Here is a 13,236-nt window from a genome sequence, read left to right as displayed (position 1 = left end):
TAGGTTGAAAACTGAGAGAAGGGGAATTTTCCAGGTGGAGATGGGTGAAAGGGTGTGGGAAATGTGGAGGGACCGCATGTTAGAAGGCCATGAAATGGTAGAGTTTGGCATTGGAAAAAGGGAAAGCTAGACCGTAGAGAATAAAAGAAAGAATGGCCAGAGATGACACTACAAAGAGAGACAGTTACCTCAGCTAATAAAGTCTTCTAGATTATGTTAAGAATTTTGAAAAATTTTCTCTCAGTATCGGGAAGTCATTAAGGGGTTTAAAGCAGTGGAATGGTGTGATCTGGTTTGCATTTTAAAAATATCATTTTGGCCACTGTGGGGTAGAATAATCAAACTGGAGTGGGCAAAGTAGAAGGGGTAGTTTTTTTTAATTTTAATTTTTTTTTTTTTTTTTTTTGAGACAGAGTCTCTCTCTGTTGCCTAGGCTGGAGTACAGTGGCACGATCTCGGCTCACTGCAATCTCTGCCTCTTGGGTTCAAGCAATTCTCCTGCCTCAGCCTCCTGAGTAGCTGGGATTATAGGTGCCCGCCACCACACCCAGCTAATTTTTGTATTTTTAGTAGAGACAGGGTTTCACCATATTGGCCATGCTGGTCTCAAACTCCTAACATCAGGTAATCTACCCGCCTTTGCCTCCCAAAGTGCTGGGATTACAGGAGTGAGCCACCGTGCCTGACCTTATTTTAATTTTTTAAAGCCAGGGTCTGGCTCTGTTGCCCAGGCTGGAGTGTAGTGGTGGGATCAAGGCTCACTGTAACCTTGAACTCCTGACCTCAAGTGTTTCTCCTGCCTCAGCTTCCTGAGTAGCTACAACTACAGGCATGCACCATGCCTGATTAATTAATATACACATATGTTTATTTTGTAAAGGCAGTGTCTCGTGACGTTGCCCAGGCTGGTCTTGAACTGCTGGCCTCAATTGATCCTCCTCCCTTGGCCTTTCAAAGTGCTAGGATTACAGGCATGAGCCAATGAACCTGGCCCAGAGGCAGACCTTTTAGGAGGCTCTTGCAGTCGTCCAGGCAAGAGATGATGTTGGTCTGAACTAGAATAATTGTAAGTGATACAGATGGGAAGAAATATTAATCCGAAGGAGTCCATTAGGATTTCAGATCCATGCTGGAGGTAGAATCAACACCCTCTGGAGACTGGTTGAGTGTGAGGTGAGTGAGGGAGGAAGTCAGGATGACCTCATGTATCAAGCACAAACAACTGAGTAGATGTAGAAAGCACTGGATGAGTTTTGGATGTGTTAAGTTGAAGAGCTGTGAAAATTCAAGTGCAGATGTTGTACTTGATAGTGTCGGTAAATAAGCCGAGAAGACCATCTGCTGAGACAAAGAGGCTGGAGGAGCCAGCAGGGCTTAGGGAGTGTGGGAGAAGTTGATATCAGTTGTATGAGGAATACAAGAAAGAATTTATAAGAGCAGTGACCATTTGGGGCTGGAGAACATGAAGGAGCCAAGACTCCCATCAGCACTGAATGAACAGAGCAGGTTAGAGGAACCTGGAAGATGTTGAGGGTATTGGATTTTTTTTTTTTTTTTTTTTTTTTTTGAGTCATGTCTCACTCTGTCAGGCTGGAGTGCAGTGGCGTGATCTTGGCTCACTGCAACCTCCACCTCCCAGGTTCAGACGATTCTCCTGCCTCAGCCTCCCGAGTAGCTGGGACTACAGGTGCATGCCACCATGCCTGGCTAATTTTTGTATTTTTAGTAGAGACGGGATTTCTTCATGTTGGCCAGGCTGGTCTCCAACTCCTGGCCTCAAGTGATTCTCTGGCCTCGGCCTCCCAAAGTGCTGAGATTACAGGTGTGAGCCACCGTGCCTGGTAGAGTATTGGATATTGAAGGCTGCCTTGAGAAGAGAGAGTCAGGGGCTAGGTGATTCTAGAATCTGGGCTGGGAAGGAAAATCCACGAAGTGAGGAAGGGTTCATAGAAAAGGAATAGGGAAGGACTGGCATGATGATGGTGTCTGGATGGGACAGGAGAGGGAGAAACTAAGAAGGCTGTAATCAGAGAAGGAGAACTCAGACTTTGAGATTTTAGGGGTGGACCAATTTTGCGTAAAAATGTGGTCTAAAATGTGGACTTACTAACAAAGGATTGGAGCTGATGACACATCTAGGAGTTGAGGATATTGAAGGAAAGGTGTTGAAATTAGCGTGCATTTTGAAGTTGCTGTTTTCATCCATTCAGGCTGCTATAACAAAATACCTTAAGTGGGATAACATATAAGCAATAGAAATTTACTGGTCACATTTCTGGAGGCTTGGAAGTGCAAGACCAAGGCACCAGCAGACTTTGTGTCTAATGAGGGCTCCAGTCTCTGGTTCAGGATGGAACTTTTTCACTGCATCTCACACGGAGGAAGGAGCAAACAAGCTCCCTCAGTCCTCTTTATAAAGACACTAATTCTAGGAGCCCGTATGACCCACCATCTTCCAAAGGTCCCTCGTCCCAGTACCACCACATTGGGGATTAGGTTTCAACATATGAATTTGGCAGGGAGGACACAAACATTTATACCACAGCAGTTGCTTTGGGCATGATAGGGGCCCGACGGAAAAAAACAAAAAATCTGTGAGGGAGTTGCAGAAATTGTGACAGAGAGTGGCAGAATGTTCTATGCGGAACTCCCTAGCCAGAGATGTGAGAGAGAGAAGAAGGTGGTATGAATGGATGCGTGAATGTCAGAAGAAGAGATTTTGCAGATAGAGGGGCCTGGAACAAAGTCCTGGAATGGACGGTGGAGAACCAAAAACAGCCCCTTGTCTCCTGGGAATCCATATAGAGCTTCCCTCTTCCAGAAGGTTTAGGGAGCAATGGAGAGCTCCAATTCATGGCACTGTTATTGTAGTTATGTTTACATACAGCTTTCCATCACTACTGCTTTCTGAACACTCTGGCGTTTAGATTAGGAGAAGGGGGGTGCTTAGGGACAAGTGGTTAAAGATAAAGGAGAGCCTTTAAGGGAATTCTACTGTGTCACTAACATAATTCCTCCAGTCAAGCAGCTGAAGCATCTCTAGAATTTTCTGATGATGATACTGATGTTTACAACCTAGGTGGAGGGGAGGTGAGAGGGCATTGACGTCTGGCTATCATAGGCAATTAACTTTTTTTTTTTTTTTTTTTGAGGCAGAGTCTCGCTCTGTCTCCCAGGCTGGAGTGCAGTGGCGTGATCTCAGCTCACTGCAACCTCTGCCTCCCAGGTTCAAGTGATTCTCCTGCCTCAGCCTCCAGAGTAGCTGGGATTACAGGTGAGCACCACAATGCCTGGCTAATTTTTGTATTTTTAGTAGAGACAGGGTTTCACCATGTTGATCAGGCTGGTCTCGAACTCCTGACCTCGTGATCCGCCCGCCTTGGCCTCCCAAAGTGCTGGGATTACAGGCCTGAGCCACCACACCCGGCCTGGCAATTAACTTTTTGTGCATTATTACAGACCCTACATCCTTGTGCCAATGAACTGGCTCAGGGGCTCTATTTGCTTTTCCTTTTCTACTTCCTGTTGTCTAGCCTATTTGGAGGTACTGCAGGGAACGTTTTTACATTGGCAAAATAAAAAAAAATTGCACTGATGACAGATACACTCCAGAAAATATAATGTCATATTCCAAAGCTAAATACCAGATATTCATTCATTATCTGCCTTTTGGAATCATCAAAACAGGGTTTCTTCCCTTTAGTTTAGCAAATTTTGAGCCTTTTAAAAGTATATTAGTCTACACTCAAATGCCAGAGTGTGCAGGACCTGCACAGAGCATAGTGATATAAGACTATGTATAAATAATTGGAGCTATGCTCTGCCCCTGCACCCCTCATGGCGACCGTATCTTGGCTTGTGGGCTCCATCTCACCCTTCCACTCTCAAGAACTCAAACCCCTTTCAATGGAGCTTTATGAGGCAGTTGTCTCTAGGATGACACAAGAACCTTCTCACTGTCTTCCGTCTTGCTCCTTTTCATCTCTTCACCCTGTAGTGACATCACCTTTTCTGAAGTGCAACTCATATCCACTCGCACCTCTGCTCAAGACCCTTCTGTGGCTCCTAGTTCCATCAGAGTCAAGTCCAAACACCTTTGAAGCACATCTGAAGCTCTGGTCCCTTCCCTGCTTTCCTCTTGGCCTGTTTAATTGCCTGTTGTCCCCACAAGACCATCATGTAAGCTTCTGGGAGTTCAGGTCTGTGTCTTATTTACTGTTGTTCGTTGGGCAGATGGATAGTAAATTAATACAGAAAAAGAAAATCGGGCCGAGCACGGTGGCTCACGCCTGTAATCTCAGCACTTTGGGAGGCCGAGGTGGGTGGATCACCCGAGGTCAGGAGTTTGAGACCAGCTATGGCCAATATGGCAAAACCCTGTCTCTACTAAAAATACAAAAATTAGCTGAGTGTGACTGTGGGTGCCTGTAATCCCAGCTACTCTGGGGGCTGAGGCAGGAGAATCTCTTGAACCCGGGAGGCGGAGGTTGCAGTGAGCTGAGATCATGCCACTGCACTCCAGCCTGGGTGACAAGAGCGAAACTCCATCTCAAAACAAAACAAAAAAAAAAAAAGGAAAAGAAAAGAAAGTGGGGCATGGACCATCCAAAACATGTGACAAGTCATTGTACAGAAGACCTTGCTGAAGAGGCTCATGTTCCTTGTAAATCGCCACTGCAGAACCATGAATGGGCCAGTCACCTAGGTAAGAATACTTAGGTGGCCAGTGGCCATCATTTTAGGTAAAAACCAGAACTTCTTCTTTGACAGAGGATTTTTGTCTTGCTTTCAAATAGTAGAGGTAGTCTGAGAAATGTAGTTTGGATTTTTGACTATTGGAATTTTTGGAATATTTCAATGATTTATGGGGATAATGGCAGAGAAAATGAAGTATTAGAATGAGCCCAGAAAATCCAGGACCTGTGATCACACATCACAATGATCATGAAACTGTTGTTGCCTAAACTGTATGACCTGTGTTGTGTTTATTTTGTGAATTCCTGATCCTGATCCCTTTTGTAAGACAGCAAGCTCCTGGCTTGCTGGGGACTGTCTTCTACATCATAGGAACTTTCCCATGTTTAATATGGTGTGTTGAATGCAGTAGACTGTTGGTAGATGTTTGTTGAATGGCTGAATAGGGACTAAGTCAGTTACCTCCTTGGTGCCACAGATGATCGCTCAGGGGAATGGAGACAGACTATTCGGGAACTTCTAGACACTGTTCACAACAGAGCAATTACCACCTAAGCCCATCAATGGGACTTACCCTGGATTTCCCCAGAGAACAGCACGTCCAATTAATAGTTTATTCAAAACGACTCTAACTTTTGTGACTTGCCTTGGAATCACCAAGGAGAATGGGCCAGGCCGATAATTTTCAACCCATCAGTATGTTTTTTTCCAACCATAGTCATCCAGATACCTTTTTCTGTCAAATGTGGAAAACTTCTAAGAAGAATAAGGACTGTGAAAATAGGAAAGCCGACTGAATTCTCTGTGCTGAAAGTAATAAAAATAGGAATGGAGAGAAATGAAGATGGGGAGCATTCTGAAGGGTCATTAGGTCTGGCTTCTCTTTATCATTGTTGAATAGTTATTGAGTGTCAACCCACAGCGGGCACAGTAAGCGGGTAGGATCCCTGCACAGCGAGTTAATCCATATGCAAACACAGTGACCCCAATTGCTTTGCAATCGTGAGCCACATGGCCTGTGCCCTTAAAATACATCATTTGGGCAGCTGCCAGAGGGCTGATTTATCCCAGCTGGCCAGAAACAGCCCCAAGATCATCAGCGCTTTTGTTAATTGAGAGAGAGGGGCAGAGGAATCAAGATATTCCTGGGCACCAAGCATTCATTAGCCACCTGGCCTCCCTAAATTATGATCCTGCCATGATTTTCCCAGTGCTTCGACTGAAATTTTAATATTTGGAATGTATTAATAACTCGGAACATGTCATTTCCTAAATAAGCGATGCCCTTCTGGACTCATTGGAGAAGAGAGCCCAGAGAATGGTTGAATAGCACAGATATTGGCTACCCCGTGAGATGAGCAGTGCGGGGGTGACCCTGGAAGTTCTATCCACAAAGCAAATACAAACAGATGCAATATATGAATGGACCTCTGGGTTAATACCCCGGCTTTCTATGCATTTGTTCTATTCACGTAGCATCTTAACAGGGCCAGCCCCAGGAAAAATGGTGAAATAGATGATAATAGCAGCCAGCAATTCTAGAGCACTTACTATGCACATGCCATGTAGATGACACGAGACCCCCACAGGGCACTGGTACATCTCATGAGGATGTTTGCTTCATAAAGGCAGGGACTTAGTCTGTCTTAATCACCTTTTTATAATCCCCAGCGCTGAGAACAGTTTCTGGTACACAGTAGCTGCTCAGTAAATATCTGGTGAGTGAATAAATGAGTCTCCATGTTAGAAGAGGTAGTTGAGGTATAGCAGAGTTGGCAACCTGTCCGGGTTGTACAACTCTAGAAAGTGACAGAGGCAGGATTCATAACCTTGTTCACCACCAAGAGGATCCTCAGGCATCCTCTTGTCCTGGGTGCTTGAAGCCCAATCAGCCTCCCATTCAGGTCTGTTTCCATCAGTGCTTTGTTCTCAAATATTAGCCTTTGTAATAGACCGAATGTTTGTGTCTCTCTAAAATTCATATGTTGAACCCTAACCCCCAATGTGATGGTACTTGGAGGCGGGGCCTTTGGGAGATGATTAAGTTTAGATGAGATCACAAGGGTGGAGAGCCCATGATGGGATTCATGTCTTTGTAAGAAGAGAAAGGGGACCAGAGCCCACCCTCTCTACCATGTGAGGACACAGTGAGAAGGTGGCTGTTTGCAAACCGGGAAGAGAACCCTCATCAGGAACTGAATCTGCTGGCACCTTGACATTCAACTTTACAGCTTCCAGAACTGTGAGATATAAACATCCGTGGTTTAAGCTACCCAGTCTGTGGAATTTTGTTATAACAGCAGCCTGAGCAAACTAAAGCAACTTTTCAGGCTGACTCATCAGAATTTACCTATCCTGTATCCTATTCATTTAGGACTCTGCTTTCTACCATCCACCATCCAGCTGGGGATATGACCAGCTTCCTGCCTCCCCTTTCTGCTCCCTCACCCCTCCAACATCTCTGTAGTACATCAGAGTTTACAAAGAGAGTTCATATGCAAGATTTCACATGAAGCTCAAAACCTTGTCAAACAGGCAGATAGTCATTACTACCCCCATTTTACAGATAATAAACTGAATTTGGGCAAGATCAAGGGACTTACCACAACCTCATAGCAAAGATTAGGACTCAGATCCCCTGACTCCCTAGCCCAGTGGCTTCTTCCTCAGGTCCACCTTGTAGATGATATAATAATATGTCATTCACTCAAGAGTGGGTTGCAGTGTAACTAGAGGCTGATGGGGAGGTGGTATGTTAACTTACACAAACGACTCCCCTGGGGCAGCATTTTTGGCAGGGGAAAATGCTGGTAATACCAAAAGCTGTAATACAAAGCTGAGCATGTGGCGCATGCCCATAATCCCAGCTACTCAGGAGTAATCTCAGGTAAGCTCAGAGATGTGGAAGTACTTCAGGTGAATCTGAGTTTGCAGGTATCTATTGTTGCTACTCCTAAGCCTGGGGCAGGATCATTTGAAAATGAGCTGCCAGGCCAGGCTCGGTGGCTCATGCCTGTAATCCCAGCACTTTCTGGGGTGGATCACGAGGTCAGGAGATCAAGACCATCCTGGCTAACACGGTGAAACCCTGGTTCTACTAAAAGTACAAAAAATTAGCTGGTCGTGGTGCTGGGCGCCTATAGTCCCAGCTACTCAGGAGGCTGAGGCAGGAGAACGGCGCAAACCCGGGAGGTGGAGCTTGCAGTGTGCTGAGATAGCGCTACCGCACTCCAGCCTGGGCGACAGAGCAAGACTCCATCTCAAAACAACAACAACAACAACAACAAGAATGTACCGATTTCTGCCTCCAAGGAAATCATCCAAAAGAAGAGAAAAATCAATAAAAATGAAAATGATCATTGTGGAGTAATTCATAATAAAGAAAAACCAGAAACAACTTAAGAGTGAGTAGTTAAGTAAATTACATTGTGTCAATTTGATGGACTACCATATAGTCACTAAAAATTGTAATTATGCAGACTATGTAGCATCATAAAATGTGATGATATAATGTTAAACATGCAGAATGGAATAGCAAATTGCAAGTATACTTGATTAGGTCTCTAAAAATCATGTTTACATGTGGGCAAGGATTGGAAGCAAGAAGAATGGAAACAGATGAGTTCGGCCAGTGAGACTGTAAGGAATCCCCCTTCTTTTTGAATTTGTGTTATGTTGATCTTATTTGTGCCATCTTAAAAGGATGCTGTTTGGCCCTTTTGGGGATAACTTTCAAGATTGTCAGTCCCAGGAAGACACATAAACAACAACAAGGACTGCAATTCTTGATTCTACCTCGTTGCTGGTTCTCTCCTGGGTGCCTGGCTCTGCTGGTGGGAATTCTCTGATCCACCCTGAGCATGGCTGTTTGCACAATTGCTCCCAAATAAGAGTGTTGCTGCAGAAACTCAATCATGGGATGAATATTTATATGTAAGTGTGATCATATTCACAGCCATTTACTATATATTTTTTTCATTTAAAAACAACTCAAGCACAGACTGAGAAACATTTTACTTGGAATATTGTACAGGGAATTGCTTATTAGGGTGTAGAAGTTTGAACAAGATGATCTCAAAGACCTGCTGAATCTGAGTCTAACTCATGAACCGTGTGACCTTTATACACACATGTAGAAGCTGTCAGTTATTCATAGCTCTTTTACTGCTCCAGGCAGATGTAACACATCATCTAAGGAACACCATGCTGGCATGGACTGGCCAGGCTCTGGAGTCCACTAGCCCTGGGGTCAAATCCCAATTCTCCTACGGACAAGCTTTGTGACTGTAGTTGAATTACTTTTTTTTTTTTTTTTGTGAGACAGAGATTCACTCTTGTTGCCCAGGCCGGAGTGCAATGGCGCAATCTTGACTCACTGCAACTTCCACCTCCCGGGTTCAAGCAATTCTCCTGCCTCGGCCTCCCGAGTAACTGGGATTACCACACCACCATTCCTGGATAATTTTTGTAGTTTTTTTTTTAGTACAGATGGGGTTTCACCGTGTTACCCAGGCTAATCTCGAACTCCTGACCTCAGGTGATCAGCCTGCCTCGGCCTTCCAGAGTTCTGGGATTACAGGCGTGAGCCACTGAGTCTGGCCTACTTTTTTTCTTTTTTTTGAGACGGAGTCTGGCTCTGTTGCCCAGCCTGTAGTGCAGTTGTGCGATCTCGGCTCACCACAACCTCTGCCTCCTGAGTTCAAGCAATTCTCCTGTCTCAGCTTCCTGAGTAGCTGGGAATACAGGCGTGCGCCACCATGCCCAGCTAATTTTTTTGTATTTTTAGTAGAGATGGGGTTTCACCATGTTAGCCAGGCTGGTCTTGAACTCCTGGCCTCAAGTGATCTGCTTGACTTGGCCTCCCAAAGTGCCGGGATTACAGGTGTGAGCCACTGCACCTGGCCAACGAGTTACTTTTTATATCTCTGAATGTCAGGTTTATCATCTGTAGAATCAGAACATCAAAACTTATCCCTATGGGCAACATGGTGAAACCCCGTCTCTACTAAAAATACAAAAATAAGCTGAGCATGTGGCGCATGCCCGTAATCCCAGCTACTCAGGAGTCTGAGGCAGGAAAATCACTTGAACTCGGGAGGCAGAGGTTGCAGTGAGCCAAGATTGCACCACTGCACTCCAGCCTGGGCGACAGAATGAGACTCTATCTCAAACAAACAAACAAAAAAATAAAACACCTATCCCTGAAGGTTGTTGAGAGCACAGAAGTGAGCTAACACGTGGAGATGCCCAGTGAGAGTGGCCAGCATGTAATAGGTGCTGAGTTAAATGAAGACGCACAGTAGTGGCAGAGCGGAGTAAGCTGGGGGGCTTTCACACATGGAAGCACAGGAAAAGTGAATTTTAAGCAGGGATTAAAAAGAGCATATCAATATCATAGAAACAGAAGACTGCTGATAACATATGCCACGACGTAAAGGAAAAGCTGGGAGTTACTGCCAGTTTACAAATGGCAAAAATACTGTTTCTCCTGGGAGCAGCTGTAGCAAAAACAAATGTGAACAACCAAGAGGTTCCTAACTTTTCATTTAATTGCAAAAAAAAATCAAATACATAATCTGAGAATCACCATAGGCACCTGCTCTGCCTTCTCTTGCTAAGCCAAGAAAGATCTCATCTGCAGCGATGAGTTCAGCCTTTTGTGCTACATTTCAAAGAAAAGCTTCCCTAATAAGCTGGCTTCTCAGATTGATGCCAGCTACATATATCATGTGAGCTATTTTCTGTTTTAAATCTCTGGCAGTTCTCTTGGGACCAAGATTTCCACTGACATTGAGATTCGGTATTAATTCAAAGACTATCTACATAGTTACATAAGAATTAGAGAAGCGAAAACAGAAAAATGATGGACTTTTGTAACACACTATTAAGTTTTTTTTCCCTCATCCAGATCTACCTTCACTTTGTTTAGGAAAGTAAAGATGTTGAAAAGAAAAAGTGGCACCTATTATTTTGTATAAAACACAAAAAGCAATAAACCATTTTGATTTCTCAAAACTATACCCTGAGCCTGTAAGAACCTTCGAATATATCAGAAACGTGGAAACAAAACTAATGTGTGCCCCATGAAGAGATTAAATACAGTATATGGTATTTTCAGAGTCAACAGAAAACCCACTGGGCATTTGTGGCATCTGAAGATTGGTTTTATGAAACCTACTGAGCCAAGTTTTGTGCTGAAGCCAGACCTCTGAAAAAAGTCGGACAGAGGCGCTATTCACAGTACTTGGGGATTTGTATGGAAACAGTTTACAGATTTTCTGACAACCTTGTCTTTCAATTCAGATGAATGAAGCACTATTGTTTGGTCATGAGGAACTTTAATAAAAAAAGTTGTCACCAAAGCTGTTTCTCATTGGCTGCAAGTGTGTGGAAATGACAGCCTTTAAATTTTGCTTGAAAAATGAAATTATACCAGACACCAAAAGCAATGCCAAAATAAAGTTAACTTTGAATTAAAAAAATAAGAAAAGTGACAGAATGCTATGTTAGGACTAATAACCTTTGGACTTTGTTAATAGATTCGTTCTTGTCTCCTACTTGGACCTTGATTTAGATTACTCTAAGAGGAGTGTTTAGGGTTTTCAGGACAATGGAGTATTTTGTATGTGGCCGCTTGAGTGTTGCTTTGAAACTACCTTACTGCATGCTTTCAATTCAACATATTGACCTGGTGGAGGGCTTAGTGATGGCATATTGAGGCATGCTTAGGTCTTCTAAAATCACAGGTCTTGGTTTCAATGTAAAATTTCAAATATTGTGCTACATATGAATGTACTTGCCTCAGTCCATTCGGTGCTGCCATTAAGGAATTATTGAGGCTGCGTAATTTATTTAAGAAAGAGGTTTATTTGACTCTCAGTTCTGCAGGCTGTACAAGAAACATGGTCTCAGGCCGGGTGCAGTGGCTCGTGTCTGTAATCCCAGCACTTTGGGAAGCCGAGGCGGGTGGATCATTTGAGGTCAGGAGTTCGAGACCAGCCTGGCTAACATGGTGAAACCCTATCTCTACTAAAAATACAAAAATTAGCCAGGCGTGGTGGCGGGTGCCTGTAATCCCAGCTACTCAGGAGGCTGAGGCAGGAAAATTGCTTGAAACTGGGAGGCAGAGGTTGCAGTGAGCCGAGATCACGCCGCTGCACTCCAGCCTGGGTGACAGAGCGATACTCCACCTCAAAAAAAAAAAAAAAAAAAGCATGGCCTCGGCCTCTGTTTCTGATGAGGGCCTCAGGCTCCTTCCACTCACCGCAGAAGGGGACGGGGAGCCCATGTGTAGAGATCACATGGCCAGAGAGGAAGTGAGAGAGAAACGCAGAGGGGTGCCAGGCTCTTTTCAACAGTCAGCTCTCACAGGAATTAATAGAGTGAGGACAGCACCAAGCTGTTCATGAGGGGTCTGCCCACATAACCCAAACACCTCCAATAGGCCCCACCTCCAACACTGAAAATCAAGTTTCAACATGAGGCTTGGAGGGTTAAATATCCAAACTATAGCCATACTTCTTTTTTTTTTTTTTTTTTTTTTTTTTTTTTTTTTTTTGAGACAGAGTCTCGCTCCGTCACCCAGACTGGAGTGCAGTGGCGCAGTCTCGGCTCACTGCAAACTCCGCCTCCCGGGTTCACGCCATTCTCCTGCCTCAGCCTCTCCGAGTAGCTGGGACTACAGGCGCCCGCCAACACGCCCGGCTAATTTTTTGTATTTTTAGTAGAGACGGGGTTTCACCGTGGTCTCGATCTCCTGACCTCGTGATCCGCCCGCCTCGGCCTCCCAAAGTGCTGGGATTACAAGCGTGAGCCACCGCGCCCGGCCTTTACTTCTTTATGTTAAGACTTCTATAGTTTCTAAGGCATCTTCTATTTGTAAATCAGTTTAAATGGGCTGTTGGGTAGACAATTGCTCTAATAACCAATGAGCTGAAATAATCAACATGGAGCCCAAGGATGCTAAGGATTTCAAAATATCCAGCCCAACAAATGTCAGTTAAGAGGGAAGAAGATTTATTTCTCTATTCTCTTCAAGGCCAGGTGGTTTAGCAGAAAGTGCAATGGATTCGCAGTCAGTAGACCTGGATTTGATTTGAATTCTAATAGAGAAAGAGTGAGACTTGGAATCTGGGATGTGGGTATTGAATTGACCAATCCTAGCAAAGGTGAGACCTTAAAAAGGAAAACTTTCTCACTTCTCAAAGCCTCAGTTTACTTCTGAGAAATGCGCCTACTAGTAAACATTGTTTTAACAGGACTATAGGGAGAGTTCCACAGGATATGATGAATTTAAAAGCTCTTTGTGTCTTGTAAAGCACTATACTAATTTAGCCATTATTCTTACTAGTTGTGTGACCTTGGACAAATCTCTTAGCTTTTCTGAGCCTTAGTTTCCTTCTCTGTAAAATGAGGAGCGTAACAGGAGGCTTATCCATCTCATAAATGTATCTTAAAACTCCAAACAAAATGATGTGAAAAAAAACTGGGTACTCTGCAAAATATTATTTTGACAACTTTTTCTTTTTCTTCTTGGTTTCT

This window comes from Symphalangus syndactylus, chromosome 15 (assembly GCF_028878055.3).
Source record: "Symphalangus syndactylus isolate Jambi chromosome 15, NHGRI_mSymSyn1-v2.1_pri, whole genome shotgun sequence".
Taxonomy (NCBI): domain Eukaryota; kingdom Metazoa; phylum Chordata; class Mammalia; order Primates; family Hylobatidae; genus Symphalangus; species Symphalangus syndactylus.
This window is presented reverse-complemented; position numbering follows the sequence as displayed.